This window comes from Mesoplodon densirostris, chromosome 7 (genome assembly GCF_025265405.1).
Source record: "Mesoplodon densirostris isolate mMesDen1 chromosome 7, mMesDen1 primary haplotype, whole genome shotgun sequence".
Lineage (NCBI taxonomy): Eukaryota > Metazoa > Chordata > Mammalia > Artiodactyla > Ziphiidae > Mesoplodon > Mesoplodon densirostris.
The window spans coordinates 107031654-107058086 of record NC_082667.1 but is presented as its reverse complement, the minus strand read 5'-3'; the positions used below and the strand labels follow the sequence as shown (position 1 = coordinate 107058086).

General features: G+C 42.5%; 1 pseudogene; it reads left to right on the top strand.

Annotated features, from left to right (window-relative positions):
* The first annotated feature begins 4973 nt into the window (after positions 1–4973).
* LOC132494252 (Y-box-binding protein 1-like) lies at positions 4974–5953 on the top strand (annotated as a pseudogene).
* Positions 5954–26433: the final 20480 nt, after the last annotated feature.

Genomic DNA, 26433 nt, shown 5'->3' with positions numbered 1-26433 from the left:
AAGACAAATACTGTATGCTGACACATATATATGGAATTTAAGAAAAAAAATGTCATGAAGAACATAGGGGTAAGACAGGAATAAAGACACAGACCTACTAGAGAATGGACTTGAGGATATGGGGAGGGGGAAGGGTAAGCTGTGACAAAGTGAAAGAGCGGCATGGACATATATACACTACCAAACGTAAGGTAGATAGCTAGTGGGAAGCAGCCGCATAGCACAGGGAGATCAGCTCAGTGCTTTTTGACCACCTAGAGGGATGAGATAGGGAGGGTAGGAGCAAGGGAGACGCAAGAGGGAAGAGATATGGGAACATATGTATATGTATAACTGATTCACTTTGTTATAAAGCAGAAACTAACACACCATTGTAAAGCAATTATACTCCAATAAAGATGTTAAAAGTAAATACTATTGAAAACTTAAAAAAAGAAAGTGAAAACATATGGATTAATCATCATCTTTGAAATCATCATCTTTGAAAATGTTTCTAAATAAAATCTTCTTGAATCAATATCAATGTAAATTAAGATGGGAAGCAACTGATGAAAACACACTGAGACAAGTTATTACCACCTTGAGTTCAAGATAACCTTCATTTTCACTTTTATATAGGATAGTGTATACCGAAGTCTATGGAGAAAGTCTATAGAGAAGAACAATTTTGTCTAAAAATAAGTAGAATTTGTTTTTTTAGCTTAAGTGTAACATATCAACATCGAGTAAATTAATCAATACTAAGTAAAAAAAAAAATTTGTTTCCAAAACACACAGTCTGTATGAGAAGATCTGAATAGATATTTTTCCAAAGAAGACATATAGATGGCCAAACAGGCAGATGAAAAGATGCTCAACTTTGCTAATCATCAGGCAAATTCAAATCCAAACCACGATAATATATCACCTCACACCTGTCAGAATGGCTATCTTTAAAAAGACCACAAGTAACAAATGTTGATGAGGATGGGGAGAAAAGGAAACCCTAGTACACTATGGGTGGGTATGTAAATTGGTTCAGCTACCATGGAAAACAGTATTGAGATTCCTCAAAAAACTAAAATAGAGCTACCATATGATCCAGAAATTCCACTCCTGGGTACATATCTGAAGAAAATAAAAACACTAATTTGAAAGGATACATGTACCCCAATGTCCATAGCAGCATTATTTACAATAGACAAGATATGGAAGCAACTGAATGTCTATCAACAGATGAATGGATAAAGAAGATGTGATATATCTAGGTCTAGATCTAGATCTGTATATCTATCTATCTATCTATCTATCTATCTAATGGAATATTACTCAGCCACAAAAAAAATGAAAATTTGCCATTTGCAACAGCATGGATGGACCTGGAGGGTATTATGCTTACTGAAGTAAGTCAGACAGAGAAAGACAAATACTGTATGGTGTCACCTATATATGGAATCTAAAAAATAATTAAATAATGAATATAACAAAACAAAAACAGACTCATGGGTATAGAGAACAAGCTAGTGGCTACCAGTGGAGAGAGGGAAGGGAGGAGGACCAAGATAGGGGTAGAGGATAAAGAGGTACAAACTACTATGCATAAAATAAATAAGCTACAGGATATATTGTATAGCACATGGAATATAACCAGTATTTTATAATTTTAAATGGAGTATAATCTATAAAAATATTGAATCATTATGTTGTACACCTGAAACTAATATAATATTGTAAATCAACTGTATTTCAATTAAAAAAGAGATATCCACTATATTTTCCTTGGTTTAATTTCTGCTTATTGTCTTTTCCTCTCATTAATTGTGATGTTTTATTATGCTTTCTGATTATCTTGTTGATTACCTTCCCATTCCTAATAGTCAGAATTACACTGATCACTTCTATTACATCAAAATTATGTTCCCATTATTGTCATAATCTTGCACAGCCTTTCTCCCAAGATGAGCCCTAGTGGTCTATATTATAGCTATTGATATAATTCTGCTGCCTTCTAATTGCAGCGTTGCAGATGAGAAATCCAAGGTTAGTCTGATTCTCTTTTGTGTGTGTTTCCTTCTTCTCCCTTCCCCCTCCTTTCTGTTTGACAGCTTTCAATATTTTTGTCTTTACCCTTTGAGAAGATTCAATATCATAATTTAGGAATTTCACTAGGATATTTCTAGGTGTCTGTTTATTTTCATCAGTTTTCACTTAGTTTTTTTAAAATGTCATTTCAATCTTCAATTTCAAGTCTATTTGGAACTCAGGAGAAACAGTGTTTTCCATTTGTTCCCCCTCTTTCCTTCCAGATATCCTATTCTTTGCTTATTAGGTTTCTTGGATCTTTATCCAATTTGATTATCTTTTCCTTTTTTGATTTTGTTTTGTGCCTTGGCTTGCTTTTATGAGGCATTTCTCTTGATTTCCTAGATCTCCAATTTGACTCTCAATTGTAACTATCTTGTTTCTCAGTTTACTTATTTTATCTATTAAATACAGAGGTTTTGTTTTGTTTTCAGCTTCTGAAAGTCCCTTGGTGCTGAAACTGCATCTTTTTTGAGAGTCGTCACCACCTTTTAAAATTAATATTCTCATATGCTCTTCCAACAGCCCTTCTTCAGCAGGAACCACCTGCTCTACACCTCCTATTTAGTCATTCCGCCTTAAGATTCCAGAGTTCCCTTAAGTGATTTGTAATTTTGCTCTGTCTTTTTACGATTTGTGTGATCCCTTCAGCCCCATATAGGCAGGTTGTTTGCATTTCTACTAGTGGTGTCAGAATGACAGGTGATAGAACATACAATGATTTTTGCTTTTCTGAACAAGAGATGATTGAACTGGCAACTATCACCCCTCTTTTGATTTTTTATAAGAATATTTCCCTGCTCTTAGGTCTATAAACAGAAGGTACTTGGAGAAATTCCACCTGTGCAGTTCCCTTCCTGGACCACTAGAAATAGCAGGATCAGGCAGATCCTCCTTTCTAGAATCGCACAATGCAGGCAGTTAAAGCCTCTCTTTATCCCCCTTTCTCCCTTGATAACCATAAACTTTTTTTTCTACATCTGGGATAAATAGGGAGATTGGGATTGACATATACACACTACAAATATAAAATAGATAACTAATAAGGACCAACTGTATAGCACAGGGAACTCTACTCAATACTCTGTAATGACCTATATGGGAAAGGAATCTTAAAAAGAGTGGATATATGTATACATATAACTGATTCACTTTGCTGTACAGCAGAAACTAACACAACATTTTAAATCAACTATACTCCAATAAAAATTAATTTTAAAAAAGCCTCTCTTCAAGCAGTTCACAGCCTTCTGCTGGCTAAGTTCCCCCCACTTTTCCAAAAACCACAAAAATACCCAACTTCTTCCCAGGCCTGAGGAAATGAAAATCTATTCCTCTGGAACCTTGGCTCTTACTTGGATCTAAGGATAATAAAGCCCACTCTCTCTCCTCACAATCTCTGAGATCTCTAATGTGCCCTCCAGATGCCACCAGTTTAGCTGCCTTGGGCATGGTATCATTGCATACTGTTTCAGGTAGTTGTAGCTATTTCATTTTCAATGCTATATAGTATTCCACTGATGAGTATAGTTTATTCATTCTACAGTTGAAAGACTTTGGGGTTATTTCCAATTTGGGGCCACTATAAACAATTCTCTGCAAATATTCCTATAGGTGTTTCCTGGTGCGCATGAGCAGGCATTTTTCTACAGCAGGGCAGTCTGCTACTCCTAGGGTGCTCTAAGACCTTTTCAGGGGTTCATGAGGTCAAAACTTTTTATAAGACATGATTTGCTTTTTCTCACTGAGTTTACATTTGCACCAATAGTACAAAAACAATGGTGGTAAAACTACTCAACATGAATCAAGGTAGTGGCACCATACTGCACTAGTAGTCATTGTATTATTCATCACAATGTACCACAATTGAAAAAAAAAGCCAGTTACCTTTAAGAATGCCCTGTATAAGTAGGAAAAATTACTAATTGTATTAAACCTTGATTCTTGAGTAAATATCTTTTTAATATTCTGTGTAGCATTGAAAAAATATCAAGTATATAGGAAATATTTAAGAAGGGCAAAACTTCTACAAGGAAAACTCTGTAACTTCATGGAAGGGCATTGAATAAGACTTAAATAGATGGAGAAATATACCACATTCATTAGAAGGCTCAATGTTGTAAAGATGTTAATTCTCCCAAAGTTTATTCAAAGATTCAATGCACAGAGATTGCTGACATTGTTTTACATTTTTGCAAAACTCTTTAACATCTCGCTTGATGGAAGACAGCAGGATTCCTAGGTACTTGATATTTTTTGATGCTGTAATAAAAAGGATCTTTCACAAATTTTCTCTTAGTGGCTGATACACAAGAATATCATTGTTTAAAAAAATATTAGCTTTGTATCCAGCCAATGTACTAAAGTTCTTATTTTTTATTAATTAATTAATTTATTTATTTATTTATTTTTGGCTGTGTTGGGTCTTCGTTTCTGTGCGAGGGCTTTCTCTAGTTGCAGCAAGCGGGGTCCACTCTTCATCGTGGGCCTCTCACTATCACGGCCTCTCACGTTGTGGAGCACAGGCTCCAGACACACAGGCTCAGTAGTTGTGGCTCATGGGCCTAGTTGCTCTGCGGCATGTGGGATCTTCCCACACCAGGGCTCGAACCCGTGTCCCCTGCATTGACAGGCAGATTCTCAACCACTGCACCACCAGGGAAGCCCTAAATTTCTTATTAATGCTAATAGTCTAATTGTAGATTTTTCCAGATTTTCTAGGTACACAATAATTTCACCAGTGAACCGTGGCAGTCTTATTTCTTCATTTATGATCTTTGTACCTTGCATTTATTTTTCTTGCCTTAATGCGCTGGGGAGGATCTCTACTACAATGTCAGACTGCAATTGTTATATCAGGCATCATTGTCTTTTTTGCCATTTTATAGATATTCTCTACCACATCAGGAAGGATGTCCTGTTCAGAGAGTCCTGAGCTGCACCACTGCCACCACCATCTTAGTTACTATCACTCTCTGGAGGAGCCACAGCTGCTACAGCTGGACTCAGTCACCATCACCACACCCATGAGCAGCCAGGTGAGACCCAGCACCCCACAGTCTGGCCCTCAGTGATGCCCATACCAAACCCCGCACCTGGAGCAGTGGGTGAAGGGAGCAGTGGCCCCAGCAGCCTCATCTAGGAGGCACCAAGAAAGTCATCACAATGAGGGTTTGGGGAAAAGTAAAAAAGCTCAATATAAGAAACAGATATGGTTTCATCAACAGGAAGATGTTTTTGCACACTAGAATGCCAGAAAGAAGGAAATCCCAGGAGCTACCTTTGCAGTGTAAGATGAGGAGAGACTGTGGAGTTTGATTTTGTTGAAGGGGAGAAGGATGGAGAAGCAGCAGATGTTACAGGTCCCGGTGGAGTTCCAGAGCAAGGCAGTAGCAGACCATAAGCAGTGCTTATAAACCCTACACATGTGGTAGGGGTCCTCCACATGATTACCAGCAGAATTTTCAGAAGAGTGAGAGTGGAAAGAAAGGGATTGAAGAGGGCTCCAGAAGGCCGGGCCCAGCAGCGCCATCCCTACCACAAGCACCTTACAGAGACCCTATGGGCACCCCACACAATAGTCCTGGGCAGGGAGAAGGGAGGAGGGTGCTGAGAACTAGAGTGTAGAAGAACAAGGTAGACCTGTGAGACAGAATATGTATCAGGTTATTGACGGTGATTCTGCAGGGGCTCTTCTCACAGAAGGCAGCCTACAGAGGATAGCAATGAAGAAGATAAAGGAAATCAAGAAGAGGAGACCCCAGGTCAGCAGACACCTCAACATCTATTCCACAGAAGATGCCCAGAAAACCCACTACCACAAGGTGGCAAAGAGACAAGAGCAACTGAGAGTTTGACTGCTCCTGAGGCCGAGCAGGGCATGGCTGAGTAAATGGGGCTTACCAGCTCTACCATTACCAGATTTAGTCATCTGAGGAGAGGAAATGAGTATGAAGTTCCAACAATAAGGATGAACAAAAATGGGAGAAGACCTTAAGTGCTTGCTCTTTGCCTGTTGACTGGATAACTAGAACCATCTGCAATATCTGTGCAGCTTATGGCTTTTATTATTTTTATCTAAAGATGTCTCTTTCTGGTTAATGACAAATGTGTGTTTTTTTAAAGCCTGTTTTCTCTCAGTATATCTTTAGAGGTTTTTAAATTGTTTTATATCTGGTCAAGTTGAGATTTTTAAGAACTCATTTTAATTTTTTTAAATTTACTTTTTTAAATTGAAGTATAGCTGATTTACAATGTTGTGGTAGTTCCTGGTGTATGGCAAAGTCATTCAGATATATATAGATATGTGTGTGTGTGTGTATGTATATATATATATATATATATATATATATTCTTTTCCATTATAGTTTATTACAAGATATTAAATAGAGTTCCCTGAGCTATACAGTAGGACCTTGTTTTTTCTATTTTATAAATATATAGTACTGTGTATCTGCTAATCTCAAACTCCTAATGTGCACCCCCCCTTTCTTCTTTGGTAACCATAAGTTTGTTTTCTATGTCTGTGAGTCTATTTCTGTTTTGTAAATAAGTTCATTTATATCATATTTTAGATTCCACATATAAGTGATATTATATTATATTTTTCTTTCACGGTCTGATTTACTTCATTTAGAAGGATAATCTCTAGGTCCATCCATGTTGCTGCAAATGGCATTATTTTATTATTTTTTAAAGCTGGGTAGTATTCCACTCTATATATATACCATGTCTTCTTTATCCATTCATCTGTTGATGGACATTTAGGTTCCTACCATGTCTTGGCTATTGTAAATAGTGCTGCTGTGAACATTGGGATGCATGTATCTTTTCGAATTATAGTTTTCTCTGGATATATTATATAAATAATATAACTCATTTTTAAATTGTAAGAAATGTTTGCTTCTTAATTTTTTCCAAAAATGTCAATAAACTGCAAGCACCTGTTAGTAAAGGTCTTAAATAGTAATAATAATAATAAAAAGAAAGCATCCTTTCTATTTCTATTCAGCTAAGTGATTCTTCCTTAAAATTATAAACGAATGTTGCATTTTATCAAAAGATTTCCCCACATCAATTGGGATAATCATATAATTTTTTCTCCTTAGCCTATTAATAAGGTAAATTACCTTGACTGATTTTTCTAATGTTGAATCAGCTTTGCATTTTGGCATTAAATCCAACTTATTCATGTTTTATATCCTTCTATAAATCGTTGGATTTGCTTTCTAAAATTTTTTGAAAATGATTGCATCTATGTTCAAGAGTGAAATTTGCTTATAATTTTCAGTTCTTTTAATATTTCTGCCAGGTTCGGTATCCAGGTTATGCTTAAGTTGGAATGTGTTTACTTATTTTTTAATTTCTCATGATTATATAAAGATTCAAGTATTTCTTCCATAAATTGCTGGTAGATTTACTGGTGAAACCATCTGGACTTGGAGTTTTATACTCAGAAATATATTTTTTACTACTAATTCTATTTCTTTAAGGCTTACATAGATTTTTCAGCTTTTCTCCATAATTTAATTGAACTTTATTGATGGAAATGTTAATTGTTTTCAGTTTTCACTATTACAAAGGATGCTGCAATGAACACATTTATACAAGTATTTTGCAAGTTTGTGCATCTTTACATTTTAAACATATTTATAAGATACATTTTAAACATCTTTATAAGATAAATGCTTATAAGGGGAATTGCTGGGTCACAAAGTATGAACATTTTTAGTTGTCTTGGTCTTGACATCAGGCCATTTCTTTCCTGAAGAAACAGCATTGGAGAGAGAAATGCCCTCTGTATTAGTTATTTATGGTGAGTAACAAATGACTCCAAAACTTGATGGTTTAAAACAATAATAGACAATTATTATCCTCACAGTTTCTGTGACTCAGAAGTTGTGAGTGGCTTAGTTGAGTGGTTCTGACTTGGGCTCTCTCATGAGATGGTCATCAAGATGTCAGCCAGGACTGCAACATTTGAGGGCTTGTCTGAGGCTGGAGCAATATTTTCAAGATGGCTCACTCATGTAGCTGACAAGTGGGTGTCAGTCCTTAACAGGTGGCCTCAGTTTCTTCCCCAATGGGGGCTCTCCACACCCTGCTTGAGTATCATCACAACATGGCAGTGGAGTTCCCCAGAACAAGCTATCTGAGAGAGAGAGAGAGAAAGAGAGAAGCAGCAGTGGCTTTTGAATGAACTTTGGAAATCACACACCATTACTTCTGCCATACTCTATTCCTTAGAAAAGCATCACTGACTCTGGCCCACACTGAAGGTATGGGGAGTTAGACTCCACCCTTTGAAGGAACAAGTGTCAAAGAAGTTACAAGTGTATTTTAAAACCATCACAATCTCTCTGTAAGCCTAGTTTAAGTAGGTTTATCTCCTTGCATGAACCTTCAAAAATGTGTTTCTAAGGAAAATTTCTCAGCCCACTGAAGTCACTGAAGCAAATGGCAACAGCTGGTGAGAGTGTGGAACTGGAGCTACAAGAAGTTAAGCACCTGCTGCCCTTAGTGTCCAGTGTCCTTAGTGTCCTGGCTATGATCCAGCCTCAAGATTTATGTCTTAATTATGTAAATAGAGCAATTATGCCAGCAGAGGCTCTGGTAAGCTAATTACTAAACAAGAAATCAATGCTGCTGAAGTCAAGACTAATGAATCCCAAGGCACCCAACACCCTGATTGTAATTGCAATATTGAGGACCTTATTTCAATCGACCGTACCAGAGAGGTTGGAGGGAAGAGGGCCATTCTCGCCATGATTGATTCATTGAGACCCTATCCAAGATTCCTTTTCTCATGGATGCTGGGGGGCTGGAACCAACCTCTGGCCACCCTCTCCCATCCCATGGCCACCTCTACACATACCCAGTCAGCCTGTAATAGCTCAGACTCTGGGAAGTGACCATACGGATTATTATGGTCAGTGCCAGTAGGCAGGGAGGGGCTCTGACCAGAGCATCAGCTCAGTTGGACGTGACTTTTACATTTGGAGGACTGAAGCAGGGTGAGAGGGTTTCACTGGGACCCCCTTCTCCCCAGCTCCCTGCTTTGCATGAGATGTCTGATTGCCCCTGACAATGGACAAGACTGGATAGAGAGGTCTCCTGACCCTAAAGGTTCCTGGAGGCATAAGAGTGCCTACTCTCTTCATTGTCCACCCTTTGTCCTCTCCAACTCTCACATCACAGGGCTCTGGGTTCTGTCTCTCTTGCTTTATGTGACAATTTTCCAAATTGTCTTGTCTCACCCTTAGATTTTATCCAGTGCTGCTATAAGGAATAGCCATGTGCAATCTGGTTCTGTAGTTATTATAAAAATACTGTTGAGGACCATGAGTTGCTGTACACCTACAACAAGATGATTTGGGGGGGAGGGAGTCGTGGCCAATCTCCAAACCAAAGCAGTTGACAAGAAGCACTGAGGAACTCTGCATTCTAAAAAGCATTGCCCAGGAACAGAAACCATGCATCCTGGCAAGGACAAGGTGGTTTGAAAACAGGTTGCAGAATTGGCCTGCCACCTTCAATCCACATCCAATCCTGACCTTTATTCTTCCACCCTTGTTTATATGAAAAGAGGATCAGGGAATGTGGAGAGATGGCATCAGACCTGCCAACCTTACAGCATTCGTGATGAGGGGAGATTCTCTTTTCTTTCCATGGGAAGACATATGTGATCACAGAGTCAACTGGCTACTTCTGGTCTAGAGGTTTTTGTGAGGGGCCTGTGGAGGTGGCCTATGCCAGCAGAGGGACAGGGGACTGCAGAAGACCTGGGAAGGAAGAACTGGAGGAACCCACATCCCCTCATCCTTGGAGAATACAAAGGAAGTCCACAGCCTTTCCTGTCATTCCACCTGCAGGAGCATGGAATGAGAGGGGTCAGGAACTGTGGACTGCCCAGGCAGTTGCTGTGACAAGTGAGGAGAACCTCCATCCAGAGAAGGTTGGGGACCATAACCCGGACTGAAGGAGGACTTTGCCCCCTTCATTCTGAGTGAGCTGTCATACGAGAGGAGATCCAGGTTGAGTTGAGCATTGCTCCAAAACACCACCCCACCTTCAATGTAGAATCTACTAGCCTTACATGGGATCAGACTGAACCAGGCCAAGATTGGAGATGCCTCCTCACCACCACTGGTCCTCAGCCATGCTGAGATGCCTCCTGCTTCCCCCTCCCTCCTTCCTGTCCCTAAGCCTAGAGAGCAAGACCCAGGAGAAGGTGGAGGAGGAGCAGAGGGGAAAGAAGAGACCACACTGCTCCTTCTTCTGGGTCCCTGAGGCTGAAATCTTCCTGGGTTTTGAGGAAGAGGAAGAGCTTTGAATCAGATACAAATTGGGAGTTTTAACCTGGACTGAGTTTTTAATAACTGAAAACGACAGGAACATTCACTGTCTGCCCAAAATATCATTAAGTGATGAGGAAAAGGGATTCGACAGAACACAGCAGAAAGCAGTGACTGGAAAGAATTAATTTTCGCATTTATACCCCATGAGTTGAGACTCTTCGGTAACCCACTGCACATCATTCCAGTCAGTGCTCCCTAAATAAAGCCCTAGGAGGGAAATTAGTTTCAGAAATTTTTGCAAGGCTCTCCAGGACATGAGGAAATGAACACATTCACACACTATGGGAGTTAAGATAAACTGGGGAGGTCTTTTGGGGGGATGATTTGGAAATATGTGTCATAAGCCTTAAAAATGTGCATATCTTTGACCCAGCAGTTTTATTCTTCGGAATATATATATTTATTCAACAGATTTTTATGGAGCACCAAATTTGTGCCGGACACTGTTCAGGTACGTTAACAAGATGGACATGATCCCTATCCTTACAGACCTTACAGTTTACTGAAGGGAGACAGAAAAACAGGATGTTACAATACAGCATCAATCATGCTCTAGCAGAATGAAGTGATGGTGGTGATGGTGGCCACCATGGGAGGGATATCTGTCTGTGACGATAATGGTGATGGCAGAGTGTCAGGGAGGTTCATCTGAGGAAGTGATGTGTGAAAGATGAATACGGTGAGCTAGGCATGGGATCCCAGGTGAAGAAAGAATGTTCTAGGCAGGAAGAGTATGTACAAGATCGCAGAGGCAGGGAGAGCATAGCATAGTTCAGGAGCCTAAGGAAGTTTGGTTTGGCCAGAGAAGCAAGAGTGAGAGGATGAAAAGGTGGGAGGATGGAAAGGGAGGCAAGGGACCCTAAGGAAATAATTGAGGGTACATGCAAAAGCTCACCAAAGCATCAGTGATGGCTATTATAGCTGAAGCTTGGAGACAACTTAGATGTCAATTAATAGGTTCCCAGTAACACCAGTACAACAAAACACTGCACAGCTACAAATGAGGCTGTGGAAGAATATTTATTGACACAAAAAGATGTTCAATGTTATATTGTCAAATAAAAAATCAGGATATAAGACTGTATATATAGTATGATCTTTTTTTTGTGTGTGTGTGGTACGTGCGCCTCTCACTGCTGTGGCCTCTCCCGTTGCAGAGCACAGGCTCCGGATGCACAGTTTCAGCGGCCATGGCCCACGGGCCCAGCTGCTCCACGGCACGTGGGATCCTCCCAGACCGGGGCACGAACCCGTGTCCCCTGCATCGGCAGGCAGACTCTCAACCACTGTGCCACCAGGGAAGCCCTGGTCTTATTTTTATGTTTAAAATTATACAAAGATTCTAGAGAAAATATATTTTATTAACATTTATCTCTGGGTGCTGGGATTGTGGGTAAATTTCATTCCTTCCTTTTTGCTCAACTGTAGTTTCTACAGTAGTTTATCTGTATGCAAGTATTGCTTGGGTAATAAGGAAGTGAAAGTTATAAGACACAAAATCACTGAAATGTAAGCTGAAAAAATTTGATGCCAGGAAAATCTTGATCTTCCTGTTAAGTGTGAAGAAATTATTCAAAATTGAGAAGGGGAAGTCGTATAAAAGACAACTGACATGGAATATCAATTTTAACACTTATGGGCTTCAACCGACTCTGCAAGGGCATTCAGACTGTCTACCTCCAGGCGTGCTGCCTTTCCCAGCTTCATGCAGCACTGCCTGGCCCCAGGCAGTGCCAGCTTTTCTTGGACATCACCAATTCTGGTTCCACTTCCTTCCTGGTCCTTGTATAACAAAGCTACATTTTCTAGTTTCATCTCAGATGCTTCTTTTAATTTTTTTAGACAGCTTTGTTGAGGTATAATTTATATACCAAAAAACCCCACACATATTTAATGTATATAATTTGATGAGTTTGGACTTATGCATACACCTGGGAAACTATCTACTTCAATCAAGGTTATAGACAAATGTATCACCTCCAAAAGTGTCCTTGTGCCTCTTTGTGGTTTGTGTGTGTGCCTGTGTGTTAATAACACTTAACATGGAATCTACCTTCTTAACCAAATTTTAAGTGCACAGTAAAGTATTTTTAAATATAGGCACTATGTTGTACAGTGAATCTCTAGAACTTATTCATACTGTATAACTGAAACTTTATACCCATTGAAAGATTTGCAAGCAGATAAAGTCTATTAAAGTCCTATGAATTCCAGTGAGTCATACAGCTTTGTCTAAAAAATAAGCATCTTCTGCTGATCCTACCAGGGCGGCCCTCTTTGGTACTTGCACACACATCTAGCACAATGAATATATATCAGTGTCCTATGGAGGCTTGTACAATTGAGCGTAGATGAGCTTGTGGTGTGCTTTCTCCCCTTGGATAACAATTCTTGTGTTAGTTATCATGATTCCTTTTTGCCTAATGCCTGTAGTCAGAAACCATGTGATGCTCAATTATTAGGGTGAAAGAGGAGCTCTTTAGAGTCAGGACTTTGAGTTCATCCTGATCCTTGGATGTGGCCCTGCTCCAGCCATGTGGCCCCTCTGCCTCAAGCCGACCAGTCTCCTCACTGTCCCTTGAAAGAAGAATGTTTTCCCCTTCCCTATTCCTGTGTTCATTCTGGTCCTCTCACCAAGAATTCCTTCTCTGCACCTCTTATGGTCTAACCAAATGCTACTGATCTGTCACAGTCTAGCTCGAGTCTCAGCTGTGTGACAGCCTGCCCGATGCTACAATTTACGTGTGTCTGGAGTCTACGTGCTTCATGGAAAGAGTGTAGATTTTGCCACTGGAAGCCCTAAGATCCAATTGCGACTTCACTACTTACTAGTTGAGTGATCTTGGGAAATTTACTTCACATTTGAGAAATTTTCTCTGTGAAAATTTTTTTCACAGAGATGTTGTGAGAATTACAAGATAATATAATTTTTAAGTCCCTTAAATTACCAAACACTACCTGTATTCAACAAGCATTTATTAAGCACGAATTGTGCAACCAACATTAAACTAGACATTACGCAAATGCTAGTTTTGTTATAACACTCAGTAATCAATAATAGTCTTCCAGGGAATCCAGCAAATAACATTCTGCTTTGTGCTTCTCATATTTCACCTGTGAATATATTAACTCTTTTGTATTTTGTAGGTTAACTATTTTGTGTTATGAAATAGCTATCAAATTCCTACTGTGAGCTTAGTGGGGATAAAATGATGAACAAGAACCTGCCCTCCTGCAGTGGCATGAGTACAAGGAGGAACTTTTGAAGGCTCTAAGGAAGGCAATGATTTAATGGGATTTGTGTCATCAAAAATATCATTTTTTTCTACTTTAGTTGGAACTTTCTTCCCTTCTTTGCCTGGCTAAGTCCTCCCTTTCTTTATTCCTCAAATTTGATGTCCCCTACTCCAAGGATACTTCTCTGACCTCCCATCCTGTGTTTGTGCCCTCCCATGTGCACTCCCTTTATTTTATTAAATTGAAGTATAGTTGATTTACAATGTTGTGTTAATTACTGTTGTACAGCAAAGTGGTTCAGATACACACACACACACACACACACACACACACACACACATATATATATATATATATACACATTCTTTTTTTTAATATTCTTTTCCATTATGGTTTATCACAGAATGTTGAATATAACTCTCTGTGCTATAAAGTAGGACCTTGTTTATCTATTCTATGTATAAAAGCTTACATCTGCTAACCCCAACCTCCCACCCCATCCCTCCCCCAACCCCTCCCCTTTGGCAACCACCAGTCTGTTCTTTATGTCCCTGATTCTGTTTCATAGATAGGTTCATTTGTGTCATATTTTAGATCCCACATATAAGTGATATCATATGGTATTTGTCTTTCTCTTTCTGACTTACTTTACTTAGTATGATAATCTCTAGTTGCATCCATGTTGCTGCAAATGGCATTATTTCATTCTTTTTTAGGGCTGAGTAGTATTCCATTGTGTATATGTACCACATATTCTTTATCAAGTCATCTGTTGATGGACATTTAGGTTGCTTCCATGTCTTGGCTATTGTGAATAGTGCTGCTGTGAATGTAAGGGTGCATGTATCTTTTTGAATTTTGGTTTTGTCCAGATATATGTCCAGGAGTGAGATTGCTGGATCATATGGTAATTCTATTTTTAGTTTTCTGAGGAAACTCCATACTGTTTTCCACAGTGGCTGCACCAACTTACACTCCCACCAACAGTGTAGGAGGGTTCCCTTTTCTCCACAGCCTTTCCAGCATTTGTTATTTGTTGACTTTTTAGTAATAGCCATTCTGACTGGTGTGAGGTGATACCTCAATGCAGTTTTGATTTGACACGTGCACTCTTTAGGTCTCAGTACAGCTCTCAGCACACTGGCTTGTAATTGTCTGATTGCCTGTCTAGTTGCCCCTGGGCCATGAGCTCCATGGGCTGACAGAACTCTTGCTTATCTTTTCATATTTGTGTTCTCAGTGTCCAGCCAGAGCACAGCGTAGGTGCTCAGTAAACACTGCTGAAAAAATAGTGACCCTGGCAAGAGCAGTTTCAGGGAAGTAGTGGAGCAAAGCCAGACAACAGCAAGATGAAGCAAGAACGAGGCACAATGAGAAGAGACACTTCTTCCGAGAATCTTACTTGAGAAGAGTACGGGTGAGCAGGGCAACAGCTGGAAGAGGACACGGGGAGATGGAGGGTTTGTTTTGTAAGATGGAAGAGACTTAGACATATTTAAATACTGGTGGGGACTATCTGGAAGGAAAGAAGGAGATTAAGATATCGGAGGCTGTAGGAGTCAATACTAATAACACAATAATGCTGCGGAGTAAGCGAGCCCCAGTCCCAGTGGCTTATGGTAAGAATAAACATTTATTTGACTCACTCATGTGTCTTCAGGGGGGCTCTGCACTGTGTCTCAGGTCTGCCTATCTAGGGCTGTTCCATGTGCCTTCCATCCTTGGGCCAGTGAGCTAGCCGAGCATGTTTTTCTCATTGTGTTGGCAGAGGCTGAAGAGAGAGGATCAGAAACAAGCAAGGCTCTTAAGGCCTTGGCTCAGGACAGACACACTATCACTTCTGCCCACATTCCACTGTGCAAAACCAGTCACGTGGCAGTCTCAATGTGAACATCAATCAGGCAGGGAAAAGTGCTTTGCCTACAGGGGACCATAGCAAAGATGGGAAGAAAGAATTGTGAGCTAAGAATAGAGAGGTTTGCATGCCAGAGAGAGAGAGAGAGAGAGAGAGAGGAAATATGGAGCCAATTGATGAGGTGGATTACTTGAGGATTGAGAATGGCAAGAGAATAAAATATTGGCAATAGAGTAGCTCAAATAATAAACCATGTGGTCCAGGCTAGACAGAGAAGAATGGAAAGAAAGTGGAGGCTGACCGGGTGAGAAAGTATAGGGAACAAGAGGTGCTGGTGAGGCTGAGGATGAGATGGGTCCAAGTACCTGAGCTGGAGATGGTAAGATAAGAGGTTGAAGGCAGAGAGTGAGGCCTTTGAATCTGAACTTTTTGCAGTGGCACAATCCAAGCTGCTGACCAGACTTAGTCTGTAGCTGTAAACAGTTGAACCTGAGAGGAGGTGAAGGTAGTCCGAGCTAAGGCTGTCGAGGCACTGGGAGGCCCAGGGCTTGGATGGGGGGTTCACGCAGATGAAGACATCCCCAGGGTTCCAGCAGGGCTGGGTTGGAGGAGACTGTGAGGGAGGTTGTCTCGAGGGAAACTGGAGAAGATAGGGATGGAGTCGGGGAGGGACCCGGGCCTTACTTTACATGGAAGTAGAGGCGAAATTTGTGAAAGCTGCATTAGGGAGCCGGAAAGATGTCATCTCTGGCTCCTGATGGAGACATTTGTGGGTTGTGGAAGAAAGAGCAATTCCTAATCGATAAGCCTGCAGGGAAAACAAAAGTTGGAGGAAAAAGCCAAGTTTCAGTTAAGCTAGAAAGAGAAGAGCCATTCAGTGGAAGAGTTTGAGGGAACAGGAAATTCTGTTTACTGAAAAGTTGGTTCCATGGGAAACCATGGGATCTGGCATTGTGGTGGAGGAAGCCCTAGGCAGTGGGAGAGGAGAGATACATTGGAGGAAGGAGCGTGGATGTGAGGTACGGCTGGGTCCGTGGGGGAAAGAAGGTCCCAGGTATTTCTGGAAAGAGGAAATCTAAAGCCAGAAGACTTAGTTCCTGGGACTCTCATCATGTGGGGAAAACAACAGAAGTCCTTAGACGATGAGGCAGCCCTAACTCACTAGAAAAGTACCAGGCCCTTAAGGAACGCTTAACAGAACGAATACATGTCCAGAGAAAATACTGGGTCCGTGAGCCACCTTCTCCTCTACTGGAAAAGGCGATGGCTCTGATCTTGTCCAGAGCAGGGAAAAGTCAGCAGCCTGCTGCGCTGCAGTAACCTGACCCCTATTGCTTCCAAACCTGTGAATTACCTGTCCAGATATTTCCAAACCTTTGATTATGGGTTTTTGATTTCTCATGAACTTTTATGGGGTTTACCTTGGCAATTAAATTACGTATGCTATTTATCAGGTCATCTTCTCCAATTAAGATGATAATGAGCTTCCATGTTCTACCAGATATTTATCAGCCTCTCTATGAAAAAGAGCTTAATGAAACACTCAAGACAGGTAATCACGTTAACAAGGGGTGCCCCTGGGGAGGATTTGAGATGTCTAACAATAGAGTGGAGAGTAATGGGACTTCATGGTAAATAGTTCTGACAATCACAGACCTAATGGCACTTGAATGAATGTCTGGGCTAGTTGGGAGGACTGGGCATTTCTTCCCTTGGCAGGTCATAGAAACCAGAAGCTGGTGCAATACTGTGGGCAACCGGCCTTGATAGTATGATGGCCAACAAAAACTTACTGCTACTACTATTTGTCAAATGCCTATTGTGTATAAGGCATTGTACTAGGGGCTCTACAAGCATTATGCCAAGTCAGACTTACTGAAACCTACTTTATAAGTAAGTACAACACTATGTTGTATTTTCCTGACAAAGCAACTAAGGCTCAAAGGGATGCAGTAACTTGCCTGAGGTCATATGGCAGATAAGTAGCAACACTGAGACTTGAATTCTGGTTGAGAAGAGGCATGCTCCTCCATGTGACAGGAGAGTGATGTGAAGCAGAGAAGTTCTAGTTGCAATGGTGCCTGTCACTAAGCCCATGTGGCTGCCACAGAAATGGCTTTGACCAAGGGCAGCAAATATGTGGCACATGTACTGCCTGTCACTCCCTCTTGTTCTCCCCATGCCAGACATCTCTAATTTATCATGATACTCTCTTCCATTGAGCACAGATGAGGCCTCGTAATCATTCTCACCACAGCACTGCAGGCAGTAACTAAGTCAGTCAGAACTGACATGTGAGATGAAATCTCTTTGCCATCCTTGACACAGATGCTCTATGAAAACATGAGGGACAAAGCACTGGGCTTGGAGTTTGAGGAACCCAGCTTTGAATCCTAGTTCTCCCTCTTCAAACAGTCCCAGAGCCCATTTTACCACTTGTGACATCAAGGGTTGTGGGGATTAAATTAAACACCAACATGGGAAGCACAGCACCTACAGCAGAGTAAGCCCCAGAGAAGTGTTGTTTCCTCATTTTATAAACAATGACCAACACGTTCAGACTTGGATCAGGGGCAAGTGTAGTTTTCTCAAACTCTTAGAAAACTCCCTGAAGGACAAAGGCAGTGACAGAATAGCCTGGATCCCAGAGAAGGCATGGAGAGTGTCAAGGTCCAGGGGCGAGGACCTACAGTGATGAGAGTCACTGAGGTGCTCAAGGGCAGTCCCTCCAGGTTTGTCCCCCAGGGAATAGAGAGGCAAGGAAGCCACCATCTGGGACCAACTCTGACCTCATTCTCTTCTCTTTTTCTGATTTCCTTCCAGTGGTCCAACCAGGTGCAGGGGGGGCCTTGATGCAGTCCCTGCAGTTCAGCTCCAGGGCTAGCACAGGTGGAGAACAGTAGAGAGCAGACCTGGAAGGGGAAATCTGAGATCTCCAGCATGGAGACTTTTCTCCCTGGCAGTGGTCTTAAATTGAGAACTTGAACACTGTTCTGCTGGTTCCTTCATTTCCTGGTTTGAGTTTTGCTAATCTATACCCTACATCTAGCAGAGAACCAAAGAAAGGAGAAGGAAGCCAGAGTAGCAGTAAAGACCACCTGCAGTTAAAAGAGCAGGCCCCAGAAAACAGGGGATTGTAGGTCTGGTAGGCTGGCTAGTCTGGCAAGTGGTTGTCTGGAAGACTGGGCAACAGGCAGCAGGGCAGTGGTGTAATCATGGGCAAAGGAGGGGGTGTCCAAATGGAGGGACATAGATGGTCCATCCAGCTGGTTGGGCACAGCTATGAGGATGCTCAGGCAGGCTTGAGACCTCAGCAGATAAATTCAGCTCAACACTCACTGAGTAGTTTTCTCTGTTTCTGGTTCCATTCTAGGCACTGAGAAACTAAAGATGGGCAAGATAATCCTTTCTAGTAATTGCAACAGTAATGGGAAGTGTGATTGTATAGAGATACTTAATGTGCTCTGGGGACCCCATCAGGACCTGCTGGAGAGAAGGATGCCTGGGGAGAGGAAAACATTCCAGCCAGAGGGAAGAGTACAAGCAAATGTCCGTGGATGTGAGAGCCCACAGCATAGTTAGGCACTGCTGCAGATTAAAGTGGGAGAAGAGGAGGGGCAAGAGATGAGGCTGGAGATGTGGGTGGAGGCAGGTGGAGGCTGCTCCTTGTCAGGAGCAGACAAGGAGGACCACACTCCCTGGTAGCTGACAGGCAGGCCTTGAAGAGTTTAGCAGAGGGGTAATGTGGTTACATCTGCCTTTGGATGGCTCTCTCTTGACGCTGGGCCAAAGTTGGATCTAGGGTTAAGTTTGGAGGCAGAGAGAGCAGTGAGGAGGAAATTACAATGGTCCAGGTGGGAGGGGACCAGGGCCCGAGCTAGGCAAGTGTGCCAGAAAGAACTGGTCCTGCAGAGCCCAACACAGCTCAGCTACTGGGCCTGTGCCCGCCATACCTGGCAGGATGCTGGGAACCCTTCCCCAAAGGACGGAAGGTACTGCTGCTGCTGCTTCCTTGCAGGTGGCTTTCCCCAGCTGTCTGGCTGAGCAAATTCTCCTTAAACCATGCTTAGGACAGTCATGGTTATAAGCAAATGATATTGCCCATAGGTAATTACAAGATTACCCAGTGGGCTCAGGAAAACCCAAATAGTTCTCAGGTTGCCAGCATGAGTGGCAAAGAGGTAAGCCAAGGCCCTCTAGGAGGGCTTGCTGGATGTTGCTGGAAGCTGGGCAGGGTGGGGAAAGATGAGGAAGGATGGACATCCCCGTAGCTGGGGAGGATGTTCCCCAGGAGTGTCACAGTAGAGAAGAGGATGCCCGTGGAAGCAGGTGGGTTTACTCCATAATTCCTACTAAGTCCCCTGCCTGATAAGTCAAGTCCATCACTATAATAGTAAATCCCACTTAAGGAGCACTTCCTGTGGGCCAAGTATTCTTTCTCAGGGAGCTCCCCCATACCGGATCACATTTAATTTTCACAAAAACTTTAAAAAATAAACTATTATATCCATTTTACAGATAAGGAAATTGAGACTTAGTTAAGCAAAGAAACTCGTCCAAAGTCACAGAGCTAGGCAACAGCACACAGGTTTTGGAGCCCTGCATGGGTTTGGCCATCTCAGCACAGACCCCTGTAGCAATTTTGTGATAGAAATGGGGGCGGGAGAATCAGACGGGAAAACCAGTCACTCGGCTTTGAGGGAAGGTCAGGACACGGGCAAGGGAGTTTCTCCTCCTGAACTTGTGCGCTCTTCCTTGTAACCCAAGCAGACCAGGGGCTCAGTCGGGACTGGGTGACTGGTAGGGTGGCTTCTTTCGGTACTAGTTTTTTGCAGAGGAGAAGGTGCTATGCCCAAAACAAGAATATGTCACAGAACAAAGAGGGGCCAGATATGTCTTTGATCTCATCATTCTCCTTGCCTTTCTCCTTCCCTCTCTCCTACCTCTCACCTCTCTCCACCTTTCCCTCCTTCACTCACCCCTTTCCTCCTTCCTGGAACCTCAGAGTCAAGTCAACACCCAACTACTCTCTCAAAATCCCTGACAGTTGAACCCACCTGTCCAGCCACCCTTTGTCCACACTCCGGGCATCTGGACTGCTCTCTTCCTTGACTTCCAACTCTCCCCGTTCCTACCCCCATCAAAGCTTCCACATCCCCAGAGGCTCTCAGCTACAAAGTTGGAAAGCAATCAAAACAAAACAACTCACACTAAATTGGGTACAACAGAAAACTCTCCTTTAAGCCCTCAGGGGTGTTTGTTCGTTAAGCCAAATGGACGACTAACTGGGGAGATTTCTCTTAACAAACATTTGTTGAGAGTCTACCTTGTCATGAGTTGGTTCTGTGCTGGGGGATGGAGGGAGGGATGCAGGTGACCCAGGGGATCTCACTCTTTAGTCAAGAAGTAAGACAAGAACACAAATAATGATGTCATGAATGTCACAAAGAGGTGCATGAGTTTATTAAAACTGGGGAGGGGTGAGGGAGATGAGGGTGGGGTGAGGGAGATAAGGAAAGGCCTATGGAACACAACAGTTTGAGCTGGGCTCTGAAAGACTAGTGGGAATCAGACATATAGATGGGGGTGGGGGGAAGTCAGTCATCTCAGACAAAGAGAGCAGTGTGGACACAGTCCTGGAGATGGGCCTGGAACATGACTCAATGGGCAATTCCAGTGTGTGAGGAAGAGGTTTCTGCTTGAAAGTAGACAGAGAAAGGGATTTAAGTCCCATCCCTTGGCTTGTTCTTGCAGCACAAGGACCCAAGGTCTATAATCCTGCTTCCTTCCTCTTCCCATGATGCCCCACCCAGTCCAGTCCCTGCCTCACTGGAGGAAGGGGCCAGGGCTCTTCTGTCTCTCACCGGTCTTATCTAAGGGCTTGCCTTGAATCACATCCCATCAACTCAGCTCCCAACTGACTCTCCAAATCTGTAGACAGCCCTACCCGTCATCAGATCTGTCAGAGACCAGATGATAGACCTGAGGGCCCTCTATGGAGCCTCAGAGTAGCACCCCAATCTTTCCCAGTGTCTCCTTTCCCTCCCCCCATCAAGTTGACCCTCTCCAAATACTTGCTTTCTATAACTGTAATAATAGTCTTCCCTCTGAATAACATACCCACTATTTATGCCTAATTACCATGTGGTCCAATAATGATACGCAGAACACTAAGTGATTGAGATCAACTTTGCTTGAAGTTTTGCTTCATTACAACACCAAACTTGATTCATATATACTGAATATTTAACCTGTCCGGGCCTTGGCTCCCATGTAAAATGAGGGGTATTGATTAGATTAGTGTTTCCCCATCTGGCTGATGCTCAGAACCACTGGTTGGTTTTTTAGAAATATCAGAACGCCCACTTTCTAAATTCTTATAGAGTAGGTCTGGCGTTTGAGATCTTAGACCTATATTTCTCTTAGTTTCCCAGGTGTTTGCATTGCATCCAATCTAAGGACTGATATTTGGGAAACTGAGGTAGATCATCTCTGTGACTCTTTCCTAAACTCACTGATTCATTCTCTGCAGAGGGGACACCAGCCGAGATGAGACTGGAGAGAGGCAAGGGACAGATATGGCAGATTTGATCCATTTTAACAAGAGTAGAATTTATCTCAAAGGCAAGGGAAAGACTTTGCAGGGTTTTCAGCAGGGGTGACATGATCAAATTTATGTTTTAGAAACAACCTTCTTATGCAGCGTGGAAGATGGGCCAGAGGTGGGAGACCCGAGAAAAGGCTTTGGTAATAACTGCCTGAGATGATGCTGCTGACTTGGATTGCACTGGTGGCAGCAAGGGTGCATTCGGAAAGTAGAATGGACAGAACAGACTCATTTCTTGTTGCCTTTGGATCTGGGACATGGTGGATCATTGCTGTTAGGCTTTGCAGCTTTTGTCCCTTCCTAAACTGTGTGGTTCCTGGTCAGCTCAGTTAGAGGTAGATGTCCCAGATTTTGACTCAGGAGCTGGTGACTCAGAGAAGCAAGGAGAGCAGATCATCCATTCCAGAGGCAGCCCAAGTAGCCACAACTTCAGTTTCCAGAAGCAGCATGACAGAATGCCAGGGGAATGCCAGTGCCTGATGCCAGCAGCGGTGCTGATGCCATCTGGTGCCCTGTGTTTACCTGCAATAGCTGAGTTCTCACTGGACTGCTGGGTGGGCATGATTTTAGTTGAAGACCTTACAGTGTCTAGCTCTTTTGTTCCTGCCTGTTTTATCAGGCTGGTGTTGTAATCTCCCCTGTGATTTTGTGAGCTACTACAGTATTTTTGATGACTTCCCTTTTTGCCCTTAAAGTGCCCAAATTGTTCATTTCTTACATCCACATCCACTGACCCAGACTGGGTCGGAGGCAGTGAGGGCATGAGCAGCTAGGCAGAGTCCTCAGCCATGACAAACACATGCAAGGGAGCAGGGAGTGAGAAAGAATCCTGAATGCTGCTGGTTGGCTTGCAGAATAAAAGTACCTCTGCTCTTGATTTGTTCACCTTCAATAACGAAAGCTCAGATTGAGCTTTTCTTCACTATTAGAGATTTCTCTGAGCTGTACAACTCCATTCAAAACCTGAGTGCTTGATTAGGAGTTTGAGATTAACATATACACACTACTACATACAAAATAAATAACCAACAAGGACCTACTGTAGAGCACAGGGAACTATACTCAAAATCTTGTAATAACCTATAATGGAAGAGAATGTAAAAAAAGAATATATGGGCTTCTCTGGTGACGCATGGTTAAGAATCCGCCTGCCAACACATGGGACACAGGTTTGAGCCCTGGTCCGAAAAGATCCCACATGCCGCAGAGCAACTAAGCCCATGCACCACAACTATTAAGCCTGTGCTCTAGAGCCCATGAGCCACAACTACTGAGCCTGTGAGCCACAACTACTGAAGCCTGTGTGCCTAGAGCCCATGCTCCGCAACAAGAGAAGCCACCACAATGAGAAGCCCGCGCACCGCTACGAAGAGTAACCCCCGCTCGCCACAACTAGAGAAAGTCCGCACACAGTAATGAAGACCCAACACAACTAAAAAAGAGGAAAAAAATGGCATGAGAGCATGCATTTAAAAAAAAGAATATAGGGCCTCCCTGGTGGCGCAGTGGTTAAGAGTCCGCCTGCCGATGCAGGGGATACGGGTTCATGCCCCGGTCTGGGAGGATCCCATATGCCGCAGAGCGGCTGGGCCCGTGAGCCATGGCCGCTGGGCCTGCGCATCCGGAGCCTGTGCTCCGCAACGGGAGAGGCCACAACAGTGAGAGGCCCGCATACCGCAAAAAGAAAAAAAAAAAAAAAAAAAATAAATAAATAAATAAATAAAAGAATATATATATGTATGTATAATTGAGTCACTTTGCTGTACATCTGAAACTAACAACTAATTAACACAATCAACTATATTTCAATAAAAATTTAAAAAGCAAACAAACCTGAGTGCTTGAATGTGCAGGCTATCAGAAAACTATCACTCTAGTTTCATTGCCTATTCCCATCTTCTGGAAACGGAAGCCCTTTAACCTTCCAGTGCTCTCCCCAATTCATGATATTCTTGACATCACAAGGCTGTTGGAAGGTAGATGAGATCACAGAAAGGGCTGAGGAAATGCAAGGCAGCACTGATTGAACTTCCCTAAATACAACTTCCCAAGTTATATATAAATTGATTGTTTTCTAAATAGTCACTTTTCCACCTACTGGTAATCTCCAAGATGTTTTATTTTATTTTCACATGTATGGTGACCACAGTGGCTATAGAAACACAAGGTTTATACATTTTCTATTATAGTAAAATATACATAACATATGATTTACCATCTTAACCATTTTTAAGTATAAGTACGTTCACATTGTTGTGCAACCATCACCACCATCCATCCTCAGAACTGTTTCATCTTCCCAAACGGAAACTCTATACCTTTTAAACACTAACTTCCTATTCACCACTCCTTCCAGCCCCTGGCAACTACTACTCAAATCTCTTCCATCCCTGGGTACCTCATGTAAGTAGGATCGTACAATATTTGTCCTTTTGTGACAGGATTATTTCACTTAGCATAATGTCCTCAAGTTTCATCCATCTTGTAGCACTTGACAGGATTCCTGGCCTTTTAAGACTGAATAATATCCCATCATATGTACATACTACATTTTGTTTATCCATTCATCTGTTGATGGACACTTGAGTTGCTTCTACCTTCTGGCTATTATGAATAATGCTGCTATGAACTTGGGTGTACAGGTAAGGTGTACATTTTTGTGACCTCTTCCCTTCAAGTAATTAAATAAATTTTTCATGTGAATGATTGCATTTTAATTTATTTGTTTTGTAATTCGGAAGAGTTGTATAATAGACTTTCTTAAAGTGGGTCACACCTGTATTCGTTATTGTTCCAAAATAGGAGGATGCAAAGAATATCTACAAATGTCCATTTCCCACTGATGTGGAAAAGCCCAGTGAGGGAATCAGTCTCTAAGGGTGAATTGCACATGCAGATATCAAAACTCTCAGGTAACTCCCTCTACTCTCCTGTCTTGGTCAAAGAGCGAGCATGCTCTAAACCTCTCCTTTGAAAAGAATCCTCTCCTTCCCCACCCCTCCCTTGGGAGGATCAGCCCTCTCTTCCTCAGTCCCTTCACTGGACTCTTCTGACACGGGGCTGTGGATCTCTCAGCAACTTTGGTAACCAAGAACCCTCTACCTCTCTAAGGTTTTCTGCACTTCGATAAAAATAATGAAGTATGAGAAGGACATGTGCATTTCTTTTTGCCCCACACCTCCACTGATCTAGAAGGATTGACACCTTAGCATTCTCAGAGTCATTTGCAAATGGGATAAGCGCAAAATGACAAAAGAGAAGAGGGCGAGAAAAGAAACATTCCCAGAGCTTGAAAATAGGGACTCAGTTTTCATCTGTGAAGTAGGTTAAGAAATCTGAAAAGTAGGCTGGAACATCACATAGAGCTTTATGTATTTCTGTCAGTGCTTCTCTGGTTGAAGTTTTTGGTGAGAGCAGAAAACAGGCAAAATGCATTGATTATACACCAATATGTCGGTTGTCATTCCCACTTCCTCTTCATGATAACACTGCGATAAGGATCTGTATCTCCACTTTCCAACTGAGGAAACTGAGGCTCAGAGATGTTCACAATGCTCCCAAGGGCGTGGAATGTGGCCGTGAACTCCTGTGTGACCCCAGTGGTGCTGCTTCCCTGATCTGCTTCCAACCTCTCTAATGAGAGCATTTCCCTTATCTTCTGTGGAATGATTTTCAGAAGGGGGCCTGTGATAGCCTGTGTGTGTTTCTCTCTGTGGGTGCATCAGAATTAGACAGAGACCAGCAAGGGACTCCCTTCCAAGCCCTAGCTATGCCTCCTCCTCCAGCTAGAGGACATTCTTGGACCACAGAGGCAGTTCTAGATTTTCCTTCCTTTCTGTTGGATCCATCCTTTGTTTCCTCACTACCATGGGCCAGCAAAACCCCTACCTGCCTCAACTCATCCTCTGCCCCTAATACTCATTGCTAAACATTTGCTTCCCATTTTCAAGGATAAAGCATAAAAATAAAGATGTAGGTAGCACATCAGGAACAACTTCCTGACTCTGGAAGTTTCTGGAACATACAGAAACTTAAGGAGTCTCTCGTGTCCTCCTTTCCAAGAAAGCTATAAGGAAAAGGGACACCCTGCCCCCACCTGGCCTACTTGGACTGGGTACAGTTCTGCCTGGAGGGGAGAGGAGGCACCAAATGACCCCCAGAGGGCCCTGCCAGCCTGGGAAGCCAGAGACTCTGGTGCAGCGCCTGCTTGGCCACAGATGTTCCCTGTCATCAATCATTCAGGGCATCTGTTTGTTGTGCCGCTTGTTTAAAGAGCGAGGCATTTGTTAATAGAAAACTAAAAGATCCATCCGTCT